Raw genomic sequence first — 9,980 nt, 5'->3', positions numbered from 1 at the left:
TATATATATATATATATATATATATATATATATACTTTCAAAATATTACATATCGTACCACTAATTAAAAAATTTCTACCATATATTGAGGAAGATACACCTAAATATATAGCATTTTCATACCAAATACACTAAAATAGGGAGAGAGGCGAGAGATATTTGTTACGTATTCATATACATGCGAATTCACTTAGATACAGTGTATTATAGAACAAATTATACATAATTTTGACCCCATGTATCTCGAAATACATGTATCTGGACGTATCTAGGCACACCAAAATTTGGTAAGATCCGTAATATTGTAGTTTAGAAAGTACCTAAGTAATTAACTCCTAAACTAATGAGATTTATGTAAGTTGAAACTACATAATTAGACATATTTCACTACCATATGCACAATTATTATCTATACTTTCAAAATAGTATGTATTTTACCATTAATTAAGAGTTTCCTATCACATATTGAGGAAGATACACTTAAATACATGTATTTTTGTTACTAGGTACACTAATATAATGAGATAGACGAGCGAGATGGAGACATGTGAATCACACTTGATACATACTTATAAGATACATGTATGTGTAATCACATATATCTTGGATACCATATACATACGAGAGTGGTGAACGAGATGGAAGGGAGGCGAGCAAGATTCATTCTGTATCACAAATAGATGAGAATCCACTTGAATACAATGTATCTAGAACAAATTACACATAATTTCAACCTTGTGTATCCCGATATACATGTGTCTGAACGTATTTAAACGTATATGAACACACAAAAATCTAATAAAATTTATAATATTAGAATTAGCTCCTAAACTGTAAATCTTTTTCAAAAACTAGCCCAAAAAAATATCATTGGTCCATTTCTCTTTTTTTTTTTGGTCAATTCAGCACATCTAAGAATTGTATTGATTTGTCAAAATATTTTGATTACCACTCACTTTTAATACTTCTTGTCCCATATCAACTAAATAATAATTAAAACAATTAATAATTTATTTATTTATTTACTCAATTTATTTTATTACCTTGAAATTCAACTCAACATAAGGTTTTGTCTAAATAGGTGTAATTATCAGGCTGTAATTACACAATTTAGTAATTACACTGTCATGTTTGGATGTCACGGTGTAATTACACATATTCTGTTTGGATGAACAAATGCAATCATAAAATTATATTAAATTTTAAAAATAAAAATTCTTTAAAATTTATATTAAACAAATAAGAAACTTTATAAGTGATATTGAATTAAATATTTAAGATATATATTATTTTTTATAGATATATTAATTAATAAACATATGTTATTAACTAATATTTTGAAAAAAGAAAATAATTGACTTATATTTTTTTCAAATTAATATATTTCAATTTAATTGATCATAGAAACTGAAAGTATGAATTTTCTATTAACATCGTGGAATGAATGTTTGATAAAAAGATTAATATATAAATAAAATGTCATAAATTATTAAATTATTTGACAAAAATATAATCTATCAAAACTATTTTAATGATTTATGACATTTTATTTATAAATTCAAAATAAAACCAATTCAAACTAAGAAATTTTATGAAAATAAAGGCATTTAAAAATACAGAAGCAGGTTTAAATGAAGAAATTATTTATTAAGGAGTTCTCATAAACTTCGAAAGTTCAATAAAAATATGAAATAACATGAATGCGGGATACAACCCCTAGAAATTGAAAATTAATTTACCAAAACTCTAACAACGACAAGTCTAAGAACAAGGGTACAACCCCGAAACTAACAAGCACCTTAAACAATAGTCTGAGTCCGAAGAGAGTGGACTTAAACAAGAGAGATCCATGGAAGCCTGAAAGAACTAGTTCGCCTTGAATCTGGACATGCTCAATAATCACATAACTGAGGTCTATCAATAGCCGCCGTAAGATGTATTATACTCAACAAAAATAAGAGCAAGTGCAGTATCAGTACACAACCACCTGCTACTGATAGGATCACACGAGTATCCCACTAAGTGAAACATATATAAGTCATTACAACATCATAAACATGCACACATCGGACATATACAATATTGAATATCACATGCTTTCAACAATACACATTTATATCAAGTAGTTGGTCCTCTTATGGAACTCATTTCAATGGTCCTCTCATGAAACCCGAACTCAAACTGTTAGTGCACCGAAACGTGGTACCCGATCCCATGTTTATGCCAGACGTGACAATCGATCCCATATTTATGCCGAGACGTGGGGATCCGATCCATGTTAGTTATGTTAGAACGTGGCAATTGGATCCAAGATAATTATGCTGGAACGTGGCAATCAGATCCATCAACACACCACAATCACAAGTATACTTTCAAGTCATACAATCAAGAGTGATTCATGACATATATTCATTCGTCTATCTCATTACAATTAATGTGATCAATAATGAAACATCTCCATATATACATGCATCATAATGAATCAAGAACAAACATATATCATATAATCATGAAATCACAATCATCACCTACCTCAAATCCAAGCTTGAATCCCCTAAGGCCTTTGAATCTCTTCTTTCTGAATTTTTTCCGCTTGTTCTAGGTCTACAAACAATTAATATAAGCAAGAATCAACAATTAAAGGTCTAATTATCTAATATTAACAAACTCAATAACCCTAGACCAAATCCTAGATCTCCATACCCGGATTAGGGCATCTCCCGCAATGAATTCCAGATCAAAACCCTTCCCCTTCGATAATAACCCAAGAAAGTAGGTTCTACGGATCAAAAAATGGTTTTGGGGAGTTAAATCTTTCCTTTAGCCTTAATAATGGTGGAAAACCGTCAAGAAAACCCCTAGGGTCGTTCCTTAGCTCTCAAGGTCGAAAAATACAGAAAATTAACGTTTTTAGATTTTATTTACGACTTCAAATCGCGTTTTCCCGCTACGGCGGACCCCATCCCGCTCAGGCGGCCCGCTGTGGCGACCTAATCCTTCTTTGGTGGTTTGCACGGAGACAGAATGTTTCCCCTTCGCGCTAAGATCATTTCGGGAGTTCTACTCGTCCAAATTTAATTCTGTAATGTCGTACATGTTCCTTATCATCTTAGCTATCCATTCATGTAATCAAATTCATAATTTGATCTCTCATTCCTTATTAGATTTCCCTAGACCTCAGTGACTCAGATTTCGTCCAAATCTGAACTAGGCTAGGAATTTCAAGTTACTACCAAAAAGTTTTCTGGCCCCAATTCTTTTCCCGTTGGCTTTACTATAACGACAGAACCTGATCGTTGCAATAACCTATATTAACAATAAATTCTATTTTTATTTAAATATGGTAATACTTGTAATAGTGTGCTAATGAGAAAATAAGCATGAGATAAAGAAATAAATAATTCAAAAAATTAAATAGAATCACGTGAAGTAAGGTTGAGAATGAGAAGCAAACAAAATATAAAATAAAAAATAAACCTATAGAAATTTTTAGGAAAAAACAAAAAAAGAAATTAAAATAATAGAAATAAAAAAGTTGAAATGGAAAAAATATAATTAAAAAAACATAATAAAATAAAAAAGTTTTAAAAAATATAACTAAAAATAATTATCTGCCAGTCATTACCTCTTTTTGTGAAATGGAAAGTGTATTACCCTATCAATCTTTATACCAATTATCTACTGATAAAATAAATATTTATCGAACAAAATAGATTATTGAATTTAGAGAGAGTAGTTTGGAAATTTTTCAGAATGATTTCAATTAGAAGGTGAGAAGAGAAACCCTCTATTTATACAAGTATATCAATAATGTGAAGGTTAACTAACTATTCTAACAAGCTAACTAACTTTATGATTCACAGGTAATTAAAATAACTAACTACTATTTAGTACTCGAATCAACTAACTAATCATTCATATCTCTATCTTCACTATAGATTAAATAGTATAATTATATTAAATTACACTAAATTCAATTATCAACTTTCGAAGGAGGCCATAACATCCTTTCCTTACCAAAAACATAGTATTGGAAAAATGACGTCGAACGTCGTACGTGTAAATGCACTACGGCTCAAGATCAACTTTACAAAAGAAGTGATTACACCAGTTGAAAGTTGGATTAATAATAATTTGAGACAAGATTTGGTTGTGTTCAAGTGTCCATATGAGAATTTCGTTTTCAAAAAAATTCATTTGATATTAATATATATATTAAAATTTGATCAATTTGAATTTATGTCATGTAAGATGTCACTTAAAGAAGATTAAACACGTACTTAAATTAATATCCAAAACTCAAATTTATTGTTAAGAAAAACATAATATCATTTATTGCACCACGTGGATCGATTTGAAAGAGATAAAATGAAGGCAGGTTTCTATCAAAATCAAAGGAATATTGTGGTACATGTCACCAACTTCACCAGGTGGAATGTCTGTCCAAATTGTAATATACTCTTCCCCTCTCAAAATAATATATACTGTGAACTTTTTTGACGTGACACGTTATTTAAAATATTAGTTGATAACATCAATTAAAGAATACTTTATTAATATTATTTTTTGCTTATAATCAACTTTTCTATTAAATAAATTGTTGATATTCTCATTATAGAAAAAAGGTTTTCTTAAAAAATTTGTACATCTCTAGACTATGTAAAATTCATTTACTTTGACTTATTATAAAATTGTCAAAAAATTATAATTTTTTTAAAAATTACCAAATTATGTCCATACTAGTAAAATTCATTCATTTTGATATTGAAATAAACTTTTATTTTTACTTGTCTATTTGAACGCCAATAATAACTAATCTTTTTTCCTATTTTAGTACTTCTTAAATTAAATGCAAACTTTATCATAAATAAATAAATGTGAATAGAAAAAGTATAAAAAATAAAATAACTGATGGAAAAAAGTTATTTATATATAAACGCCCACACTTTGTTTTTTTTATAAAAAGAAAAACAAAGTGGGTACAATCAATCACTAGCTAAAAAGTGTCAAAGAAAACAAAAAAAATATTTTTCTTTTTGGTATTACCTAATTACTTTTTAATTATTTTTCTTGATTTTGCCGTGTTCTATGCGTGTGGTGCATCTTCAAACCACGGTCTGTTTTGGTCACGCATCTTCCAAAAAATAAATAAATAAACAAAAATGTATTACTTCCTCCGTTTTAAAAAAAATAATCTAGTTTAATTTAAAATGGAGTTTAAAGAAAGAAGACTTTTAATCTTGTGGTCAGTGGCAGAGCTAGAATTTTGTCTAAGGGGTGTCAAAATTTAAATAAATAAAATCGTGTAAAAGCCAAGGAATGTCAATATGTAATATATATACACATAAAAAATATTTTTATTCCAGTTACATAATGTAATTTTCCGACGAAGGGGTGTCGGTCGCCCCCCCTTCACTACATGTGGCTCCGACACTGCTTGTCGTTCTAAATTAAAGTTATGTCAATTGTACCAAAATGTTCTTTAATCTTGTGATCTTACACATGCCACGTGGAAAGTTAAAATGTTACCAAAAAAAGGAAAAGGATCATTTTCTTTTAAACAACTAAAAAGTAAATAGGGACATTTTTTTTGAAATAGAGAAAATATAATTTTATAAGTTTAATGTTAGCTTAATATGTTCTAAAAGGCTATTTAATTACTTGATCTTAAAACTATCTATTCATGCATATTATAAACATCAAAAGAATGTGGGGGAGCCGATATAAATGAAATTCCTTTTGACTTGATGTTTTGAATTGAATTAAATCTTAAGGATAGAATTATTTTTATAGATAGCGATTTCTTTTTTAATGAATTTAACGAGTCAGTTGGTTTTGCTAATAATGTTTGCAATTTAATATTTATGTATAAAATAAATTATTTGTTGGAAGTTGTGAATTTTATTTGAACTTTATTACGGTTATGTTTTAATTTTTATAAAAAAATTTCTTCATACAAGAGATTTTCTTAGTAGAAAACGCAAAAGAACTCTTTAAAATCTATCATATACATAGAAGAACACAATAACCTTCAAAATATAATTGTTAAAGAATTTTGTTTTGAGAATATATTTTTCTCTCAATAAGTTTTATATTTATTTATTTGATCAGAACCACATTAAATATTATGTTTCTTTTATTAGTATACTTTTCTTTGTCGACTGATTATCACCATTAATTTTATAATTATTAACATTCATATGATATCATATTATTTTGATTTCAACAAGTGATATCACAATTAATAATTAAGCAATATTAAAGTATATTCAAATCAAAGTTTCAACTAATTTCAAAGATAATAAAAATATTGTCTAGAGTAATATATATATTTTTTGCAAAGACTAGGAAACATTATTATTATTATTATTATTATTATTATTATTATTATTATTATTATTATGTACTATATAATGTGAAATGATGTTAAAGTATTATATAAAATATTACAATATTTGGGCATTAAGAGTGATGAGCAAATCAAAATCCATCTTTTTTTTTAATGATAAATGGAGAAATGGGTTCTTGTCCCCTCTACTCTTGTCTATTCATTTTCTGCGAACCAGGGTGGATATCAATTATATTCTGGATTTTTGCAAGTAGCAAGTGGGGCACAAAGAGTACGGACCAAGTACAACCAATATATACATATATTATATTATATATGATACTAGTGGTGATATATACATATATTATATTATATATGATACCAGTGGTGGAAATAATCGTGGTTTATTTGTTTATAAACATAAAAATGACCCTTAACTTGGCTTCAGCAGATAAGTATGACCTTCAACTTTGAGTATGCACAAGTAGACACTTAAACTTGTATAAAATTGAATAAGTAGACACACGTATCTTACATGTTATAATACGTGTCAAACGCCACATAGGACACAAAATTTCCATGTAGTGCCATGTAGGACAGATGTATATATTTGTTCAATTTTATACAAGTTTAAGTGTCACATTAAAATTAAAGATCATAGTTGTTAGCTGACGTTAAGTTAAAGGTCATGTTTATATATTATGACCTTGATTATTTGATGCAAAATTTAGGAAAATTAAAAAAAATAAAGTTTATAATTTTAAATATAAAATATATTGAATATAACGTGAAAAAATAAAATTATGAAATTGACTAAAAAGAAAAAAATTAAATTTAAAAAAGGGGTCAAAATCTATTATATGAGTTCTGTATTCCTTTTGATACTGAGAGCAATCAAATAATTAATTAAATTGAAATTCATAATTTCAAAAACTTAATGGCTCATTGAAAGTAAGATTTTAAGTCGGATTCGTTAAATTAAAATTTTAAAATCCACCTCTACTAGTAATTTTCCTATTGTATTTGAGGTTCTGAACTGAAATTGGTATATGAATGACAGTATTTTTCACCTGTTTAGACCTAATTGGAGGAGGGATTTTAATTAGAGGCCTAAATTTAAATTTATATAGTGTTTATTTTAAAAAAAATTAATTTTTAAAATATAAATTATTACTTAATATTTTTTATCTTAAATAATTTGTTCGATCAACTCAACATTAAAAATTTCATTTTTTGTAGATAATCATTATGTGAATTGTTAACATAATTTAATAAGTAATAATTTATTTTTTTAAAAAAATAAAGATAAAAGTTAGAATTATAAAATCTGATTCAAGAAGTTGTAACTCCTATTTTAATATGTTTCTTGTAATGCTAGAAAATTTAAGAAGAAAAAAAAAAGAAAATATGCAATTCATTTTATTCAAACTCTTCTAGACTATTAATTTATATTTTGATAGATTATTACTCTAATTTATGAAAGATTTAAAACAAAAAGGGTAGAAAAGGAGTTGAAACAAATGTTAGTGTTACCAAGAGAAGGTAAGAAGGCAAAACAATGTTTTCTTGATTTCTTTTATTTGAATGGGGTGAAGGAAGATAAAATAATATGAATTTTTAGGCTTTAAATTGGAATGCTTAGCTATAATTTCATTAATTACAATTCGGTATATTTTGATTTACTATGCATTTGTATTTGTTGTACTTTTGCGCGCAGGTTTTGGAGAAAGAAAATATATAAACTAATTTGTGTCAAAATGAGTATTAGGGAGGAAAGAGGTGAACGAGAACGAGGGGGAGGAGAGGGGAGAATGAGATTGAGAGAGAGAAGAGAGAAGATGAATACGTATTGTATTTGTTGTATCACGAATACAATTGATACATAACACAATACATCGTGATACAAAATATAGAAATAGTTTTCCGAATACAATTGATACAAAGTACAAATCTCTCATATATATTTGATCGGATACAACTGATATATAATACATTTCACGGATAGGATGAATGCATATTGTATTTGAATCACAAATCTAAGTATAGTTGAGACAAAATACAAAAATATTTTTTCAAATCAATTAATATATAATACATTTGGATAAATTTCTTCTCATTTATATGAGAGAAAAAGCGGGGCGCAGTAAAAGGAGAGCGGCAAAGGAGAGGGAGAGAGAAGAGAAAAAATTGCTATAAATCCCTATAAATCGTAAATATATTAAACCATAACGATTCATCATAAACACATATAAATATTTGTCTTGTTACTTAATTTTTTCAAAAATAAAATTTAACAGATAATTTATTCTTGGTCGAGGCCTCCAATTTTTGAAGGCCGAATACTTATGCATAATATAAATAAAATAATAATATTTTTTGTTCTTTTACTTAAGTAGTAATTAATCGACGTGAATGCTATTATATATGCTTTGGCTAGAATTAGTTGGATATGTATTTATAATATTTTTTTGAGAGACAAGAATATCTGAAAGTATAAAATAGCAAATCAAATAGGAAAGTAAAAAAAAATTGGTTTTTATTGAGAAGCCAGCAGACAATAAACAGAATAATAATGGACAAATTGTAGTGGCTCTAACATTATAATAACCAACGCACCATATTATACTACTTTTTCCAATTAGTCAAGAGATCATCTTATCAAAATATCAATTCCCACTACTTCAAATTAACCATCCTTTTTTTTTTTAACTCTTATATTTACTAGGGACAAAAATGTTTTCTATGAAAAATATTATATAAAAAAAATATTTTTTTTGAAAAATAAATTAACTTTTAGACTTATTTTTATGTGATTGATAAGTAAATAAGAAAATATTATCTTGTATTTATAATGTTATTTAGTAAAATAATAGAAAAACGAGATGAAATGGAAAGTGGTGTTCGAGGGTGGTGTGGTGGGATGGTCAAGGGTGGGTTGTGAGAATCGGAGGGTGAGAGAAGGAAGATAACAAATTTGAAATGTTATTTATGCAATTTATTTTTTTTATTTCCAGAAGTCATTTTCCTTTATGGAACTTATTTTCATAAAGAAAATATATTTCAAATATTTTGATCAAATCGAACATAAAATTTGACTACATGTTTAAAGAACTTAAAATAAGAGTAATAGTTCTGTAGGAATAAGTTACCTCTATTGAGGCATAACTTTGCCTATTTTGAATCATCATAACTTATGCCTCTATTGATATATATAAGTTTGGACATAGGAATTAAGCATAATTAATGAGTTATGATTTTTTTAAGACTTAGATGTTCAGAAACTACACTTATGCATTACAATAATATAACTTTTTGTGTTCTTTAATGTCAGAAGTATTTTCGATCAATTTTTGATCCGTTAAAATACTAAAAGACGAAAATTAAAAATCATCATTTTGAAAGGCAAAAATTAATAATCACCCCAAAATAAGAATATTCCTTCAAATGACCCATATATATATTTCTTTAACAATATTCAAATAACACAACTTCAAAAAATAATTTTTTTACACCAGACAACAACCAAATCCCAACAAATTACAATCCATAATAACAAATAACCTAAAACTTTATGATTTACAAATTTTAGTTGGCATAGTTATCTGTGTATAATAAGTAAGTATACATTATGTACAAATTATATCTTCATGTA

The 9,980-nt window shown here is 27.0% G+C and overlaps 1 long non-coding RNA gene across 1 annotated transcript; it reads right to left on the bottom strand.

Annotated features, from left to right (window-relative positions):
• Positions 1–1,908: 1,908 nt before the first annotated feature.
• LOC114074098 lies at positions 1,909–3,740 on the bottom strand. The gene is made up of 2 exons (XR_003574577.1): positions 3,626–3,740; positions 1,909–2,604 (listed from the first exon to the last, which is right to left on the bottom strand). It is a non-coding gene; the product is annotated as an uncharacterized LOC114074098 (long non-coding RNA).
• Positions 3,741–9,980: the final 6,240 nt, after the last annotated feature.

This window comes from Solanum pennellii, chromosome 9 (genome assembly GCF_001406875.1).
Source record: "Solanum pennellii chromosome 9, SPENNV200".
NCBI lineage: Eukaryota > Viridiplantae > Streptophyta > Magnoliopsida > Solanales > Solanaceae > Solanum > Solanum pennellii.
Note: the sequence above shows the minus strand (reverse complement) of the source record. Positions and strands in the feature narration are given on the sequence as shown.